General features: G+C 38.0%; 1 protein-coding gene across 2 annotated transcripts in view; it reads left to right on the top strand.

Moving 5' to 3' along the window:
- The window catches only part of LOC109035577 (uncharacterized), a 197,112-nt gene that overhangs the window by 142,889 nt on the left and 33,813 nt on the right, over positions 1-20,410 (top strand). For both annotated transcript variants that reach the window (XM_019049261.2, XM_019049260.2), the window contains one exon: positions 14,821-14,911. The gene's annotated coding sequence lies outside the window, so the exon portion shown is untranslated. The remainder of the gene's footprint in view (positions 1-14,820; positions 14,912-20,410) is intronic.

Raw genomic sequence — 20,410 nt, 5'->3', positions numbered from 1 at the left:
CTGCTTTTTATAGAGAGTCAGCTTTTGTCACAAACGTTGCAAGATCCAAAAAATCTTTGTTTGGGCGCCCTAGAGAGCGACATAAAATCAGATTTTTGTATGCTAATATTTACGTCTCAAGAATTTGCCTTTAAAATAAAATTTTCCCCAGGTTTGCCCGTAAAACTGAAGGTCCACATCACAAAATTAGGAAATTTCTAAGACGGAATTTGCAAGAAAAGATAAGCGATGAAAATAACTAAATAGTGGAATTTGAAATAACATATCATACAAATTATTTGACCCTGCTGTGAAAGGGAGCATAGAATTCAGTCAGGACCAATATTGAGAAATAAAAAGGTACTGTATGCATGTGAAAACGTTTAGATTCTCACGGAGACACAAAAAAATAAATAAATGAAATTCAATAAACGTATCTGCACTTTTAATAATAAGCCAATACTAATTTTGTCTGATACGTAATGACATTTGTACATACCATTTCAATAGCGAAGATGATAAAATAAACGCCACAGATCAACAGGTATTTCATCGAAGCAACATTGAACTGTTTACCATGAATTTTAAACTAAAGTTAAGATAACTTTTCATGAGACCACCACTACCCACATGCACAAGTTTGGATCTAAATCTCGATTCAGTCTGAGGTTGATCACCGCGATGAGAATGAAGATCAGACACGCGGAAATACCCTTTACGACTGGATGAATTTGGACGCAAATTATGCACGTTACAGTCTACAAGGTTACTCACTAGGGCAACGTGTGACATTTCTCGGAACCACGAGAACCTTTTGCATTTCAGTTTTTTATCTTACGCGCACTTTGTAAGTTGCGAGGATTTTGGGAAGATTGCGTCTGTTGTAATGACGTTTTGTACGCCTCCAATTAACGTGCATGATCAAAAGTCAGCCGTTGATGGTGTACGGCAACTGACTTAGAATCGAGGAGTACCGCTTAGTTCTGACGCAAATATTGAGGAAAATAAGGAAAAGCGACTGACATCATTACGATAGTGCATGAAAAAGTCATTGCGATCGAAGCAATGCTCAGCCTGGCGGACTTTAAGCGGGGTATTTTTTCAGCATCCCATTCTGAAATTCTGATGCTTATGGTGACGCATTCAACGTCAACCTTAGTCATCGTATTTACAATTTGTGGGAGTTTTCAATATTTTTTCCCCCAACATTTTAGCCGTGTGAAGCACTGTTAAGAAAATTCATTTCGTAAGAACTTATCGTCCCTCTGATGTAAGGGCGTATCTCGGTTTCCTCGTGAGCCCTGTTCCCCGCATAACTCGATGCTATCCGAGACTCATGTGATAAAAATGATACGCCCTTGCCAGATTAATGACGTTTTGACCGCTTTCAAATTAAACTTGAAAAAACCAACCAAAATCAATTAATTCAAGCTCTAATGGTTCTCGTGCAAGAGGTGGGCTTTTAGTACTCACCTCCTCTTAATTTTATTCTCATGCAAAGCTGCTACTTAGATGTGTAGAAATTGCGTAAACCCGGATTCCATTACGAGGCCATTTAACTATGTGTTCTTATATGAACAAATACCTAACCAGGAGTTCGTTTGAAATAGACCGTAGACTTATTTTGAGAACCAGCATTTAATTAGCATTGAATCGTTTGTTTATAAAGGGATATCGACGGTGTGAGTCGGCAATCACATAACTCGTTTGCGGTGTCTGAAAATCTCCGCTTCTATGTTACTTTTTGAAGGAGAATAAATTGACATCATTACTTGAAGTTTTTGCAGAATTTTCTTCGCACAGAGAAGAAAAATCACGGCAGTTTTAAAGAATGACCGTTGAGTTTCCCGTTTAAAAAAATCAAGTATGACAGGAAGTTTGCAACGTCGCAAACCGAGTTATTAGATTGCCGACTCACACCGTCGATATACATTGTACAATGATGAAAAAAAAACAGAAAATTATAATTGATAATTTATGTATATAATCTGGCGTTTTGATGGTGTAAATTAAACGCGATGGACATCTTGTAAGACAGTTTTTTTATGTTGGTTGGGTTTTTTTACGTCTCGTTTTAGGCAAATCTAATTGCGGGCAACTAATACAAACCTAAGACATTGCTGATGCGCTCAACGTGATTTTTGTGAGATCTTTGCGCATAGAAAGTGCCCTCAGGTGTGTCTGTCACTTGTGTGCAATATACCATGAGTGACATCGCAATAATTATTCCGTCGTAGCATCCTCACTTGAGATAAGCTACAAAAGAATTTTGCTGCTAATAATATGATCCTCTGGCCGACCTATCACACTAAATTAGTCAATGGCCCAAAATTAATGTATGCGACCCGCTTCCGCCCTAGAATCCTAACACCCTGATTATATTTCTGGGCAAATGTGTAATCCATTTTCCCAAATGCGGTGGTGCTTGCCAGAATTTTCACGAGTCAGCGTTTCTGGTTCGGCTTAAATAACATTTTGCGCTCGAATTATTCTCTGACCATCCTCCCTTGCACTCGTTACTTGATACTAAGATGAATGTGGTGCTTCCGCATTTACGATTCAGTGGCTCTTTAATTTGTATGATTTTCCGCTACCTTCACCTTCCTCCGGCTAATTTTAAATGTTTCTGCGCAGCATTTCAAAGCGCACTGTCTCCAGGATTCCTGAACCCGCGTCTCCAATTAAATTCGGAATCTCACAAATGGCTCGAAGTATTTCATGACCATCGAAAAGTCCATGCAGCTTGGACGATACAACATTATTTATTATTTATCTATTTATTGTTTTTTATTTCATGATGTAATTTTTTCATTTTCATTTTTTTTAACTCTCTCTCATTTTTTTAGCTCTCTCTTTTTTTTAACTATCATGATTTTTAACTATCATTTTTTCTAACTCTCTCTATTTTTTTAACTCTCATTTTTTTAACTCTCTCTCTCTCTCTCTATTTTTTAACTTTATAATTGCGTCTTTTTCCAGTTTTAATTATTTGGGCCTTTTTCTAGTTTGAATTTATGTCGATGTATTTATGTTATTTATTTATTATTATTATCATTTCCTTTTTTCTTTTAAATTTTTATAATATTAATTTAAACATTTTAAAAAAAATCAAAATTTTTAAAATAATATTTAATAATATTTTTAAAATATTAACAAAAATAATTATGATATACTTTAAAAATATTATAAAATATTATTTTAAAAATTTTAATTTTTTATATTTTTAATATATTTTTAAAATGTTTTAAAAATATTCATTGATTGTATTTCAAAAGTACTTTTGAAAATATTTTAAAAATACATGAAAAACATTTTAAAAATATATTAAATTTCAATATTTTTTAAAATATTGCTGTCTAACTGGGCAGGGTTATGAGCCAGACACGCTACCAACTGAGGTAACAGGGCTCCTCGGATTGTGTGCCGAAATATCCCCTTTTAACTCGTCTCGGAGCCACTAGTACCTCTAATAATACCTATCCCACGCAGTCTGAGAGTCGAGGGTGTTCATTGAAATGAGATCATCATCATCATTCATGAAAATGAGATAGGTTTACGTTAAAGTCATTCAGGTCATTTATATAACAGTTATATTAAGCAAATTAAGCAAAAGGATACTATGCGTATAAAGAAAATTTATAAAAACCCTTCCTCAATTATATAAATTTTATATAAACGTTATCTTCTGAAAATATGAATAATTATTTTCATGGGCATTTTATATAAAACTTATATACACGATATATAAACTTTAGTTAAATGCGTGCAGAAGTTAAAATGGCAAGCGTATTGACTTTCATGGATACATCTGGACAGAAAAACGGCAGATGTTCGCAAAGAATATTTGCGTGAAAAATATTAAATTAACATTACAATTCAGCACCACAAATGGTTATAATGGCGTATCGTCATAAGTAACTTCAATTACATCTATTTTTTAATGTTACGTTCCAGGTAGATTCCCGAAAGATTTTATTTTGTCAGGACTATTAACAAGTTTAAAATTCGGTTGCCAGAGAAAAACTTTTGGGACCATTTATTTACATGGAATTCAAAAGCTTAATTCGATCACTTTTACATGTCTTTTGAAAATGATGTCACCTTCAGTTGACATAAAGAGGCGTTTGACATCGAACAACTCGCAATTTGTGTAGTCTTGTCCAGATTTTAGGTTTTCTTTTTTAAATTCGTTTTTAAGCCATAATTCCTGGAAATCCCGCCTTCTAGATGTTCTTACCCTAAATTCTTCATCTTAGGCATCCTTGAACCACCTTTAAAGTTAAAAAGAGGTCTCTGATTCATTATGAAAGGATGAGGATGGCATAAGTGGTAAATATAATAGCAATATAGCATGTAATGTAAAAGCAAATATGAGAAGATAGCAACAATTTACTTCAAAAATTCAATGGTAGCTTCAGATAGTCGTTAAAATCAAACTGGACAGAACAAAAATACGGATACCACTATTGCGGCTCATGTGTGCCCGTTCTTGCCTATCTAACAAAGTGAAGGCTAATCACAGTCCTCATGACTCTTATTCAGTAGCACATTCCTACTGAATGTATTGGTGTACAATTAATATTAAAATGAATTACTAAAACCGCACATGCGCCCTATGAGATGAAAATGAATTACCAAAACCGCACATGCGCCCTATAAGATGAAACTTTTTCGGTTACTATTTTATGAGTGAAAATTGAAGAAACTCAAGAACAGCTGCGAAGGGGTAAGAGGAGGAAATATTAAAGCACTTCGGAAAAAGATATTGTATTTATTCGCTCCGTATTTCATCCGATTTGATGCGAGGTCCGAGGGGTAATTTGTGTGCGTCGGGTTAAAACTCGTGAGAGTTGGCAAGAAGACGAGATATATAATGCCGTTCTGCCAAAATGTAATCCACAAATGGGGAAAATTCTCCGCAGCTGGTGTCAGCGTCTATAAAAGCTGCCGCGCGGCCGGCAATGCTCCCTTCTGTGCGGAGTGCTCGCCGCTTCTCGAAAGCTCCAATCCTCAAAAATAATAGCAGCTCCTACTTTTTGAGCGGGCGGGGAACGAGGCAGATGGGTTCATCCAGTGACTATGAATTCTTTAGCCGACGAAACCGACCCCCTCCCCCCCCCCCTCCGCCGCGGCCCCCGGTCACACCCCACCTCCTCTCAAAAACTGTTAAGAAAGGGCACATAGGAGCCGTTATTTATTGCCAGGCCGCGGGCCCCGGGCCACACGGGGAGTGCGGTTAGCTGCGCCGCACCGCGCTGTGGCTTTTCCGCGGGAGCGGAAGGAGGACGCAAGCGGTACGTGGAGCGGGAGCGCCGGCGGAGGTGCGGGGGCGGAGAAGGGTCGGGGCGTGATAAGTTTCATTTGAAAAACTGCTTAGAATTCACAGCTAGTTTTCAACTTAAGTTACATCTTTCGTGCACTCGTCTCGTTGTTCCTAGCCTCCGAAGATGCTACCGATACCTCCTGCTGTCTCGTGCCGCCTACACTTCCTCCTCGCCCGCTTTCCTCTTCCCTACTTGACGCCTTTTCGCAAGTCGCTGCATCTTCAGAGGGGCACGGGAGCCCCCGCTCATAAAAAATGAAAATATCTCCACTTATTTTGCACCCTCTCCCCGGCGTTTGACTCATGTTCGCGGCGCGCTCGTGGGTCGATCAAGATGCTAATTTTAATTAAGGGTGCTGCGGATCGCTTATCTTCCTCGGCGGGTTGCCGACGTGGCACGGCGCCGCACAGTGGGTCGAGTCGAGTAGAGAGATCGGATATGAAATTTTTTACTAAAACTACAAATTTTGCTGTTTGTTTCGTCACTTTTAAAATTTTAAGGGGTGCTTATAATAGGAAATTTCACGAGAAAACCAATGGAGCTAATTTTGGATCCTTGAAGTTTTGTAAAAACGGAGCTATAAGTGTTTAAAGTTTCCAAATTTTGTCCGACCTCTCCTACTGACTCGATCCACCGTGCGCCGCCGAGGCCAGGACGGAGACGCGGGGTATTCATTAAAGCCACGCCGAAGAAACCACTTATCTCCACCTAATTAGATCTCTTTTACACGATATTCTCCGGGTTTCACATTAATTCTAGGATAAATATCCATCCTTTCCAAGGAATCACGTATAATTAAAAACGTAGCGTTCTATCGGTAAGCTACCGCGGACGCTACTTGGGTGGATAAAAATGCCTTAAGGAAGATGGGCGTGCATGCTGTTGTGCTAAGAAAGAACGCCGTATGAACCTTCGGGCGTTGCGAAATTTCCTTTGATAAAACAAGAATTTTCTAGTAAACCTATGCATATTTTCCTTCCAATTTTTCGGATGATTTTGTTCGCAATTGCACCTAAAGTTCCTGAAATTTTCAAGGAAAAATATTCATAACTTTCTTCGAAAATAACTATTTTCTGAGAGGACATTTGACAACGCTCAAATGCTCATACGGCGTTTTTCCTTAGCAAGGCAGCATGCCACGACTCGGGATGTTGATGAACGAAACTCTAGATGTAGGCATCTTTGAGAGGCTTGTGCGTGCTGAAGATCAATGGCAGACGTCATTTCTTCCACTTTTTACGTCCGCTCACACACAGCGTGTTTTTTTGTGTAATAGTCATTAACACTGAGAATCTGAGTTTAACACAAATCCTAGAAAGGAAGTTAAAAGCCAATTTTTTGTGTTTGAATATCGTTGCACGGGATGTGAATTCGTAAAAATCTCCTACACCAACTCGTCGAGATGTTAAACGTCTAACGGTGTACTCTAATTGTAAATCTACGAATAATTTTAATTCTTCATAGAATTTGATCTTATTTTGCAATTCGGAACTACAATTTCTGGCTCATTCGTAAAAGCGCATATAGGGCGTAGTAGGCGTAGGGAGTCAAATGGTAAATCCGTTCTTTTTGCTGAGGGTTTTTGCTGAAGTAGTCCAATTATTAAACTCCATCAAACTTTGAATGTGTAGTCTGTTTTAAAAAAATTTGATAAAATTCAAGAGGGTTCGAGATAAGCGTATCGTCCACATTAGGAAGAGACTTTTTGCTACGAAAAAAGCCACTGTTTGGAGAGTAACACTCCTCTCTATGAAGCTTAAAATACTACATTATTTTTTGAGGCCTTTTATTTCCAGATCCTCTGAGTTTACGTACAAATGCGTTTTCGTTTGAGGTGACAGAGAAGCAGAAAAAGTGTGCGATCATGTAACCAAGCAGGTAGCACTCCTCTGAAAATCGAGCTCTAATCTCGATCTGTGTCATTGCCTCCCTCTTGATCCCGAAAATCATGCACATTCTCTCCTTGAATGAGGGGTGAATTAAAACAATTGAAAGACTTTTCACAACATGATCGTTCCCGTTTTAAGCCTCTCAGAGTTAAGATTGGTATCAGTTGCAAAAGTTGCCAAATTTTCTGAGATCGGCAGCTTTTAATAACAATTTCTTCCTCAACACCTAGTAAACCACTGCAAGTACACAATACAATTATTGAGAAGTCCCGCTTTTAATGGTGGTCCAAAAAATGATAATGTCCTAAAATAAGAAAATGCTCAGTGAAATAAAAAAAAACCCACTAATTTCCACGAATCATTTTAATTTAAAAGAGGAAACCAAATGAGTAAATGAGGAAATCTTTAAATTAAAGAAGGGTTCATTTTCTCTTCAATCTGACACTATGTGTTCAGTGCGCAGAGAAATCCAACGCGTTTTGCTGACGGTGACAAATATTGAATACATTTCTACCTATCCTCGTTAACAAAACAATCACCCCTCCCCCCATCAGCATTGTCATGTTGCTTGGAAAATGGCCTTTTAAACTCTTACAGAAAACACAGCATTGCTCTGACTGTTATACTGCCGTGCCAAGGAAGAACGCCGCATGAACTTTCGGAAGTTGCCAGATTTCCTTCAATAAAATGTCCTTTCTTGAGAAAAGTCATGAATATTTTTCCTTGGAATTTTCAGGAACTTTCGGTGAAATTGCAAACAACGTTATCTGTAAAATTGGACGAAAAATATTCCTAAGTTTATTAGAAAATTCGTGTTTTATACATGGAAATTTGGCAAACGCCTGAAGGTTCATACGGCGTTTTTCCTCAGCATGGCAGTGTACTCAACCTGTCAATGGCATAACGCACCTTCGGTTCCTCTCGAGAAGCACATGAGAGAGGGGAGGGTGGTAAAATTTTTATCAATACAGATACTCCGTTGGCGGAGCCCTTGATTCTTTTTAATTCCATGAAAATACGCCTCAATCACTCCCCCTGTTTTTCCCGTGCTCAAAGCTCAAGAACTGAGAATTCTAAGGGGTGAAAATTTTCAATGAAAGGAGAACTTCCAGAGGTATTATTAGGGGAATGGGTAAAACAAGCGAAACGAATGAGAAACGCGTGAGTGTCGATACTGATGGTTAAGTTAAAAAAATGCGTACCTCCTATTACGATGTTGCAAATCGCGGTCAAAATGTTATTATTTTGAAAAATTAGACCTCATTTTGCAATTGAGAATTTACAGGTGTCAGAAATTTGATGAATTTTATGTTTAAGTGGAAACTACTGAGTGAACTTAACACAAGGATACCCTTGGTTCATGAATTGAACGATAATTATTGGAGAATATATGACGAAATGATTTAATCTGCGAAAATATGTGTGTTTAAATGGGAAATGCCGGCAGATGACGTCACTAGGCGGTGCATTTTCTCACCTTTAAATCTATATTTATGCTTTTTCCCATATCAGAAAAAAATTATAAAAAATACTGTGAAATCAGCTCTTTAGACACTTTCGGATGAAGCAATAAAACATTTGCATGCAATTCTCCATTGAGGAGCTCCTATGAAGAAGGGCGTATAAGACTTGCTATGCTGAAGATTAAACAACTTAGTGCATCGTTTCCAGTTTAACAGTTTGGAAGCACTGTTAGGATTTTTCTCTGAAAAAAAAAAACATATAATGTTTTATTTATTTTTCTGTGAAAATAATTAAATGGATGTGTAACTGATTGTGAGTTCGCTGCAAATTGTATAGGAAGTCGCACAATCTAAGCAGCATCGCAATTCTCATACGCCCTTGTTCCAAAGATTTCCTCAAGAAGGAACCAAAATGTATGGCATATCCGGAAACACACTTCTGAAAGAAAACCAATGCAGCATACGTTGATTCTAAACTGAGCCTGACATTGTAGCTTCAAATTAAAAAATGTGGTCCAGTTGATACTGACCAAGTTTTCTTTCATCTTCTTTTTTGTTTCTTTTTTTAACTGTCTGTTTAATAATTCAGAAATATTCACAGAACATTGCTAGGAGATATTTCGGTTTATTCTCATTCAGGAAAGTAAAGCATGTCTTGAGATTTTGAAACAAGCTATTTAGTTATACTTGTGATTTCTTGACAAATTATCGGATCAGTAAATCGTACGACTGCAAGTTCAATCTACGGCTTTTACAGGTGGTTGAAAGTCGGGGTATCTCTCTCTCTCGTAAATCTACTCACTTTTTCATATTATTGAAATGAAGACCAAGCGAAAAGGATTAATAGCCAGACAAGGAGAGATGTCTAAGGAGTTGTCATGCACAAAACCCGGGATATCATTAAAGATCCAGAGAACTTTCGGTGGACGAGACCGGGGAGGGAAAAAGTTGAATTGAATTGTTCGACGGCGCAAGTTTGAAGCGATAGCCGAGACTTCCCGACTCTTGGCGGATGAGAGAGGAGTAAGACATAAAGCTCGATGCGTTGCGTCCAAACTTGAGAGGGATTTAATTAAAGTTAAGACGGAGGGCAGGAGGCAGAAGTTAATGGAATCGGCAATAAAAATGGTGGTCCAGAATGTCTGGTAGCCGGCGAACGGTGACACCGCGCCGTGCCGCCCCGCGCTGCTGAGAGGAAATCAGAACGGGGAAATGGCGAGGCGAGCTCAGGCGAGAAAAGATGTTTTATTGGTAGAACTGTCGGGAGGTGTGAGCCATGATTTATTTTAAAAGCTATCATCAGGGGTAGTAAACCGCCGTGCTCAGGAAAAACGCCTTCTGAACATGCAGACTTTGCCAAATTTCTTCCCACAAAATATCTATTTCAGCGGAAAGTTACCGGTATTTTTCTTTGAAATTTTCAAATACGTTAGATTTATCCGCAAATAAGAATGTGTGGAAAAAATTGGAGAAAAATATGGATTTTTGAGAATAAAATTTGATTTTAATCGGAAGAAATTTGGCAACGTCTGAATTTTCTTACGGCGTTTTTCCTGGTAAGGGATTTCCGATTCCCGACTTGGAATATGCATGTGCGGCGGCCGGCGGCGCGGGCAAGGGGGCGAGGGGGAGGATTTGTCGATGCCGTTACGCGAGTAGTATAACCCGAGACAGCAAGGCGCGCTGTTAAAACAAAACTTCAGTTTTATGGTATTTTCCGAGAGGAAGACTTACTCTTCGAGTTAATCGTTTTCCAATACCCGGCTATGATTTTGATTACGTTACAAACCATTTACTTGAAATATAATTTTCTTGTTTCTTTTGGCGCTTCCTTCCTCGTCTATTAGTTCGACCGTTCTTCCCTTGTTTCCTTCACTCTGTATTCCACGGACCGGGCACATAAGAACTTGATCTCGAAATTGCAACTCTCCAATTTCAAAAGATAACTTTGCAGTTTGATTCCTCCCATGGAAATAATAGTCACCGCTTTTTTTCCTTGACCCATGGCAAAAATTTACCGTGTCGGTAAAATTAGAGAACTTCAATTTGACAGTTACGGATTGACTTTTATCACGGTTACCGAGCAGCACGATGACATTGAAGTTGAATTATTTGGAAGTTTTACTTATTCGGCAAATGGCGATCCAAAGTTTATAAAAAAGTACTTTAAAACCTTAGCTGCCTTCTGGTTGGCCCTGAAACTTCTTAAGACCAAAGTTTCCTAAAACCAAATGCTTTCGGTCAGATTTTTCATTTACCCATGAGTTTAACCAAGTACAAACGTGAATGAGTACAATCCCCATAATGGTGCAGATGGGTAGATGGATCAAATGCATCGTGGACTAAGAAACTTAGAAGGAAAAAAATATGTAAGTGACAATTCTGAGGTAGACATTATAAGCTCACTGCTGAAGCTTTTGTATTGATATTTTCCAAATCATTATATGAAATAGGAAAAAATCCAACAGTTAGAGTTTTTGACAGAATATGAAAGCAAGCAACTGATGCACGAATCTATTGAAGAATAGAACAGCTCGAAAGTTGAATTGAAAAGGAACGGCTTCGGTGGAGGAGGTTTTAAGTAGAAGTTCATTATGAGCAAACATTCTCTTTATCGTCCCTCAGGGAGCTCCAGGATGAGATCATGCTTAAGTGCATCATTTTATGGGAAAGCTATGATTCATCTTCCTGCTTTTCTCCTGCAAACAAAGAAAGAAAAAATTTATAAACAAAAACCACTTTTAGCAGCGGGGTGGACTAAAAGGTATGTTTTTATTTCGAGAGAGATGATCCCAAAGTTCCTCGGTTTACTCCAGAAAGGAGACCCTGGGGACTAATGATCCATTCTGCGAAAGCTGTTTTTAAAAGCACGGACTCTGAGACGCGAAGTGCTACCTCCACTCTGAATTTGTGCTTTTTAGTTAATTTAGGTAAACTTACAATGAATTCCTCCAATATAGTCCAGAGGGTCATCATCTGCAATTATCGAATAGATTATGGTAGGAGATTTTGCGGTCAAAAGTGACTCTCCTTGTTAAATTTTCTTTTAAATAATAAAATAATGCGTCTGTTTTACTGGAGACCCCTCATATATTTAAATGGCAGGTTGCAGATAGTTTTGTTTCTGCTCTTGTCATTCCTGTTATCACTTCATTATATTTGGATTACATTTTGCAAAAAGGAACCACTATTTTTGGCTCTCCCACAAAAGCACTTATCTGCATAGGTAAACCAATGGCATGTATGTTGTTTCTAAAATGGGCCAGAAATGGACGTATTTCTGTCAAACGGAACTAAGCGCCATAGGGTGAGAAAGGTAGAGGGGGGCTTGGATTGGCGGCGAAACCGGGCGTCGGGCTCATTCCGTCCTATACTCGCAATGCTTTTCCATGGCGCTTAGGTCCGTTTGACAGAACGCGCTATCCGGCATTCTAAATTCCTCAAAAGGAACTCAAATCGGCGCTTAGTTCCATTTGACAGAAATACGTCCAAATAGTGGTTCCTTAGCGCAAAATGTAATCTATTTGCAGTTTAAGATTTGTTTTTGATATTTCATGCGAAAGATGAGGGACAAGTGCATGCTTAGGTAAACTATAACTTAAACTTAAACTAGTTTAGCATAAAGAATTTATACTTCATACATTGGGTTTGATTATACATTTCACATGTTTGTATGTATCGTGGCTCAGTCATTACTTCTACGGGATCGGAGACTCGCGAGATTAAAAATACGGGAACACGCCGGTTCATGGACAAGAATTTTAATGAGAGAAAACAAAACAAAAAATAAAAATAAAATAAAATGAATTTAGTGAAATGAGTGCACTGCGACGCTACAACAATTCCGTTAACGTAACAATACGTAACATATTAAAACGTACGGGTGTGCAAAAAGCCATGCACTGACGCTTGTTCGCTCGTTTTGAATTTTAATTATTCGGGCCCGTAAACGCGAGAAGGTTTTAACGCATACCGTACAAAAACCCTGTTAACACTCTTCGATAAGTCAGTTCGCGCAAAAAAAAGCTTCGAGTGTAACTCTGAATGTCGCAAAATTAAATCTTATTGGCTTCTCCTCATTTTCCACGGGCAGTTTAACATTTCTCTAAATCTCTTTTTCTCCTTTAATCAACGTCCAATAAATATTTTTCTTCTCTCACAAATTGCCGATTTATAAAATAAAGAATGTCAATTATTTGCCGTATTTCTTTACAGCCCATGATATGTTTCGAGTATCGAAGAGAAAAGTCAAGATTTCAACCTTCTCTTCTGCATGTTCTATGTATTTTATACTTACAGTATTCATGTCTGATATCTCCTTCTTTCTTGCAGTTTTCATGAAGTCTATTACATGAAAATGAATTTTTCACCAATACAATACTTCAAATTTTAAAACCAGTTGTGAGGTTAAAATCCCGCGAGTATGTAGGTAATTCTTCCATATTGGCTTATCTTAACAGTTCCGCACTTTTTCTCTTTTTTTCGGGGGGGAGGGGGGATAACTTTGGCATAAAACAATGATGATCTGATTGTGCTACCTTTGTGTATTTCCATTTCCAAAAACGGGTACTTAGTTTAAAATAACCATAAATAATGATTTTAATCCTCGAAACGGAAGTTTCGAAGAGAAAATGATCTGATTAATGTAAGCCTTGTGTGAGATCCGAGCTTAGGTTCGTTAACTTAATAGATTAAATCTGCTGAGGTTAGGGTGGTCACGAAAGTTATCTAATTTTTCGGTAGTCTCCGTTGCCAGGAACAGATCAACTTACAGTTCTTGGAGTTCCGAGTGGACCAATACGATAAGCCGACCTTGGTCTGCTAAATCTCCGGTGCGCTTCGCAGATTTATCCCGAAAACCTTCCACTTCATCCCATCCACCGCACCGTCTCGTTGCCCATGGCGCGCAGCGATCAAACCGCAAGTGGGTCAAGCTTCAAACCCCCATGTGAAATAAATCCGATTTTTCTGAAATTTCAGCGGCTGAGATCTTATATAATTAGTGGCTTTGTTTCCAGCCTGAGTGTTTGGTTCTTAATTCCAGCACTTCTGCCATACCCCCCCCCTCCCTAGTTATTTAAATATTATTTGCGTATTTTAACGACGGAATTGGAGTTATCTTCGACGATTACCTACGTCGAACGAGGGTACGGAAATAAAAGAAAAATTACCTAAGAACCAATCACTGTTGGAGAGAGGTAATCTTGTATTGCTACCAAATATAATTTTAGAAGCCTCATCTGCATTAATCTCTTTATCCAAATTGTCCTGAAGTTCCCTCGAAAAAGCGCTCCGACCATGAACCTGCAGTTTTCATGTTGAGATCATCAGCTTAGTTTCCTATTCGATTTAAGCCTTCATTGACGGATAAAACAGCCTGACTTCCGTCACATAAATCTTCCTATAAAATGAGATCTAAAGTTATTGGCTAATGAGCTCTACTTATGATGTGACGCTGCGACGAAACGCTTTTTCCCTCTAGTATTTCAGGAAATCAAGCTTTGCTGATAAATCAAATTTCAACTAAAATGAAGAGGAAGATGATATGCTGAATTCAACCCACTCAGATCCTTCGTCTTGAATTGGTATAATCTAAGAGGAATGAATGAGATTCTTCTGGTACAAATCTATCATCATCTTCAATTTGCCCCCCCCCCTCCCACCCCATTTGACACCTTTACACCTATGTCTATGTCTGTCTCTGCCCATATCTATATGTCATACCTTAAATTTTGAAAAATCCGTAAACGACTATCCATAGCCTCTATATGTGCTACATAATAGTCAAACGTCACACACAATGAGAACCAAGGAGTTATCGAGTTAGGCACCGGAATTTAGAGCTAATGCATATTTTTTTAGTCAACTTTCCTGCGAAATTATTGGGATTTTACATCTTGCATAAATAAAGCGTGGAGATAGATGCACTTATCACACGAGGTGTCCATATACGCTTCATGGTTTACTTATAGTGGCAGGTATGGAAAGCTCCCGCAACCCGCAATATTTTCCCAAAAATACAAAATTACGAGTAATTGAACCGCGACATTGTCTAAAAATGACACGATTTCTTCGCAAACTTTTGCAGGAGACACACAAATAAAGATAAAAATTTCTGTATTTTAGTAAAAAATCTAATGGTTTCAAAACGATTTTTGTTCACAGGCGAGATGAAGCTACACATATTCCGAGTGATAAAAATGCGGTAGCCAAAACTTCTGGACAATTATTTTACCGGCAACAGGAAATAATTCTGGTGAGTATATGATATACTGTGCACTTTGTAAGGAATTTTATGGTATTGTATATAATGTAAGTCTTGAAGAAGTTTTGACTTTTTTATACCGATTGACCTATTTGACAATAAAGAAGGTTCTTGGGGGGGGGGGGGGGTTAACCTTACCACTTACAGGCTTCAACAACAAAAAGTTTCTGAATAACTTCGTACTTAATTTAATATTGAAATCATCTCCGAGAGCTTTCCTAGATGATTTTCTATAATTTTTCTGGGAGAAATGAGTGAGTGTACGGGACTAAAATCGCGAAAAACACAATTATTTTATTGAACCGCCTGTGAACAAAATGTATACTCAAATGCAAGGAGGGTATGGTGGAGGACACCTATTTTCACGAGAAGTAACAGCGCCTCGCGTATTTCTGGAGAGAACGAGAAAATGAATTACGTTTATTGACAGAGAAGAAGATTCGTTGATCCGCAGTGTTATTTATGAACTGTTTGTTGTTTGCTTCGACCGTGAGAATCTTTTCGGGTAAGGAAGGTTAAAAATATGGGTATACAAGGTTCCCCGAGCTCGGTATTTATAAGATTATGAATGGATTAAAAATACCTGCGCATAATATACGGGGCCGCGCTCTAATAAATCAATTTTGTTAAATTATATTTCCAACGCACCGCGCCACGCTCTCACCCGCACCCTTTCGGATTACTCATCGTCAGATCAGACGGGAAATCTTCGCATTTTCCGTCTAATCCAATGCATAAATCTTCGACTTTCGACGGAATCCGGCATTTCGCCGCGGAATAAATTTCAAAGGTTTCCAGGACGGCACCTTTTCGCACCAGTATAACTCTACACCGAGCCTTCCTGCATAGCCCACTGCCTTGCGAAAAACTTTAATTTATAATGAATTTAAGATCGAGCAAGCTTGACTCTACTTACTCGCCGCCCTCCCATAAATCATTTGATTCCATCAAGTTTTGGACCCGGAAACTTTGCATCAGGTTCGAAGAAAACAGTACCACGCGAAATTATGTCAACTTCATAATGAATTTAACGCTGAAACTCAAATTTAAAGCGCCCAAGTACTTCCCTACTCAACTTCTGAGGAATAACGCACGAAAGGGTGTGCCATCTGCGTGTGTTGACATGCACTAGAGATGAGGAAAGGAAAACACTTTTTAAGTAAAAGTTTAGAATCAAGGTTTCTGCGACGTCAACTTACTTTGCCATTGATGTGCTCGAATGGAATTCTTGAAATCCTCTCCTTTTACTCATCATTATTTTTCAAAGGGTAAAACTCTAGGGTTAATGAAAGATAAAATGTTTTCCAGTGTCATTTTAACCCGTAGAAACAAAAAGAAGTAATTAATGTATCAGACATTTTATCCCATCCATCAATATTGAAAAAAGATAAACTATATGTATATTTTTCACTTAACAAAATTGATCAACCCAACATAATATACTGAAAAAACACAAGGGAGAACCGGGGCACAGCTTAAAATAAAATTTTCTTTTCAGGGTCTATAGTTCTATACCCCGTTTTTTATATGTTTTTTTTTTTTTTTTTTTTTTTTTTTTTTTTTTTTTGTCGTATTCTTTTCTATTCTTTTTTTTTTTTTCGTCTTCATTGGTTTGAATGTAAAAAGGTGCATCTTCGTCGCGGTCTCAGCGTGTTTCAGTGCCGCTGTTATTGTATTTCTCAGGAGAATTTTACTGAAATTCAGACTTTGACTTTTTCAACTAAAACTTTGGAATACAATCTTTAATAAGCAAAGAAATTTAACACAAATTTTATGTAGGAACTTGATCAAGATTGACGAAAACATCAGTGCTGTATTAAAGTCTCAAAAGTATACGCACAGACAGAGTTTGTCAGAATGGAACCGGTTGCACAAAAACACCTATCCCGTCTGAATTGGGAAATCAATGGCAGCAACTTGGTTTTCAAATAAAATAAAAAAATGGAGCAGGTCTTTGAACCATCATGCTTATATTATAATCCTAAGAACAAATTAAGACCGTGCATTTGATGAGCTTATGAAGCTCAAAGCTCAAGAAAAAAAACTTGCAATTTCTCAATATGGCCCTACGCAAACGGAGTGCAGCATTTGCATCGTAGGTGGAAACATTACATTTTCTAGAAGGTGAAAAAGAATATGTATGAGCAAAAAAAAATATTTTCGCGGAAGGATTTTCTCGGAGCAGCTAGGAATTCCTCTTTCGTACCTTTGCACATTTTAAACGTAAAGAAAACTGGATTTGAACATCAAAGTTGATTGACGTCATTCTCTTTGAAATCAGTCATAACACTAAACCGCCCTTAAACACGATAAAAGTAATGCAACGGCACTTCTATGATGATGGAAGGGGGGTTAACTGGGGCGCTGGGCCGCAACGCGAGATGATGACAGCATAAGTCTAGCCCTCGCGAAAATGAGAAGGAAAGCCACAAATCTTATTATCTGATTGTTCAGGCGGCCAAGTTCGTGGTGCTCTAACAGCAACGTTGCCAGATTATAGACAAAAATACTATTACTCCTGTTGATTCAATGACTGGAAATGGTATCAGCACTGGAATGACGATATGACAACCGCGGAGGGCACTGCCGTGGGCCAACGGGCCCATACGTTCGTAATGGAATAACCTGAGATGGGTAAAGCAAGAATGCGACCGCACTGGTCTAATAAATGCAACCGAAATATCAGGATCGCGTTCCTCGCGGCTTGAATGTAGGAATTTAAGAGCTAATGTATAGCTTCCTGCGTTCCTTCGATGCATCATTGTTCGTATTCTCGACTCTCAAATTCTACAGTGTGGTCAAGCAGCTTTCTCTGGGTGTCGTTCGAGCATAAACTTAACAATATTCGGATGTTTCATTCTTAGTTTTTCGCAGCTTCGTTAATTGTCTTTAGAATTAGTATGGTACAATGCTTTGAGATGCGCATTTCCCCGAAAAAAATTTCATGTGACAGATCAGCAAAACAGCACAAAAGAGATTCACTCGTTCCCGGCGAGTTGAAAGATTTGAAAACTATCACATTTTTTCGTGTGGCACACATTTTGACTTGTATTTAGGATATCAAAAACGATTTGGTCTCAAAAATCCTATTCCAGGGACGTTATTTTAGGCGCGGCATACGAGCAAGTAGGTCGACTTTTTGGTATCGGGGGGGGGGGGGGGATGTACATAAACCTTATTCGGTTCAATTTAATCCAAATTTTCTTTCAATCTTGTACTTTCTTCCTGTAATCTCAGAAAAAAATAAAAAGACGCTCAGTAGTTATTCCGAATGTAAAGAGGGATTTTTTGGAGGATTAGAAGACAAATTGCAAGGAACTTGTCATTTTCGGCAATTTTTACTGCCCTGGTGGTAAGTTCAAAAATCCTCCGGTCAAGTTCAAATTTTTTTTGATTGGTATAATACTAATGCTAGGCGCCACGAGAAAAACTCGGGGAAATAATTTTTATTTTTCGATACTTTTGGAGAATCGGAACACCCTACTACAAAATCGTCACAGTTCATGTAAGTGGCTGTAGACCCGACTGGGATAAAAGTCATAAACAAAAATATTTACATCCATATTTTATGAAAAATGCATATCACATGAGTTACAAATTACACCAACGGCTGTGCATTTGTGCCTGCGTTACATGCATTAACGTCCCTGTTCCCTCGTTGTTTCAGTTCACATGTGACTAACATTATAATTTGTAATTTCATGAGGCAGGTTTATGCGTTACTGATTTAAAAGGTCGATTACTTAATGAAACTGGAGTCGCTGTCGTTTTACATCCGACTCATAGCACTCAGCTTCCCAGTTTCTTTTTTTTTTAAAAAAAAAGTCAAATATACATTTCAAAGTTCAGAGTGATATTCATGTTGTTGGTTTTTTTTTTTTTTTTTTTTTTTTTTTTTTTTTTTTTTTTCCTGTTTCACTTGTGAGTCTATCTTCAATTAACAGCGTTATTCATCACAGCCGTACATTTACATAACATGCACAAAATGTCAGACTTTATAAGGTCACGGTAAAAATCACTAATTTTAATCATACGCTCCCAGCCTATTCTGCCGAGTTAATGTTATCATACACGTTGATTACGGAGCCCTTTTATTGAGGTTTTGTGGGGCTTTTAAGTATTGGATTTATTTTTAAAAAATAACAGAGGAAAAAATGAGCGGAAGGAGAAATCCAACAACGTTTTTTTTTATGAAAAGGATACGAGGAAAAACACGAGTCAGTTGTCATGTATTTAGTTGTGAATTCGGTCGAGAGTCTAGAGGTAGTCAGAGCGCTTACTCGTGGGATGAAATCTCTGGTTTACGTTAGAGTTAGTGTAGTTTTAAGAGTTCTGCTGAGTTGATGCAGGGTTCCAGGGGAGGGAGAATGTCACTGTCGCTAGGGATGACGGGGGGTAGCTAACACGGGAACAGAGAGCTCAGCTTCCTTATCATTTCTGGTTAATGTAGTTCAGGACCCATTTGCCCCCGCTACGCGCTCGCTGCAATATCCCTTGTAATTGCTCTTCAAAGGCCAAATGTTCTCACTTAACCTTACTTTTTATTTCATGTGCTTTTGATTCTTTTCTCGGTCTTCCTGAACGCCGCACGTGTTTGAATGTGTTTTTGACCACAATCATGATAGGATTTCAAGTACCATGCAGGTTCACCTGTAGATTCAAACTGTACTTAACTGTTTCCGGTGCAATCATCTCCTTAAAAAGGAAAAACGAAACTCGACTATCGATGCAAAAAGCTTGTAATTTGCAGTTATTGTGCGAAAAAGGACGCACTTCAGTATTATGTACTATTGAACGTTTTGATGTTTTATTCATTTCTCTTTCTTATTTGTTTTCACAACACTACAGGATTAATTTTAATGTTTTCCATATACGGCTTATTTTATAATTTCTATAAACCCAGGATATCTCATTCAGCAGGAAAAATCTGAGCGATCATTATTGTTGCAGATCTATTATGTTAGTTATGTGTTTCGGTTTGCAGATTCTCCTACACAATTTACTCATTAGACTGATGACAAATCATTCTCAATGTACAAAATTAGGAAATTTGTCATTACTATTCAAAAATTCAATGAAGATTTCATGCAAAAATATCTAAAGATACACTCTAAAAATAATGAAGTAATACTAAAAACTTTGAGGAACCGTAAACGAAATACTCATTTTGTATAGGCTCAGTGTCGATTTATACATAAATATAAGCGTGCATTAGATGTCAAATCTCAATCAATGGAGATACTACAAATGCGATGCTGTTTGCTATTTGCGCAGGTATATGCAAACACGACTTAACTTTGGAACGAAGTGATAAATCACGTAATGATGCAACCTCTGATTTACAAAAATAATTTCTCAGGTAAATATTACAAAGAAGGCGGGTATCGAAAGACATGCTTTTTTCGTCAAGAAACGCATGAGTTATATTTAAAACTGCTTTCATTTTTCAGTACACATTCTTTTAAAACTACCGTCCTTTAGTTGATCGAA

Source organism: Bemisia tabaci, chromosome 1 (genome assembly GCF_918797505.1).
Source record: "Bemisia tabaci chromosome 1, PGI_BMITA_v3".
NCBI lineage: Eukaryota > Metazoa > Arthropoda > Insecta > Hemiptera > Aleyrodidae > Bemisia > Bemisia tabaci.
Note: the sequence above shows the minus strand (reverse complement) of the source record. Positions and strands in the feature narration are given on the sequence as shown.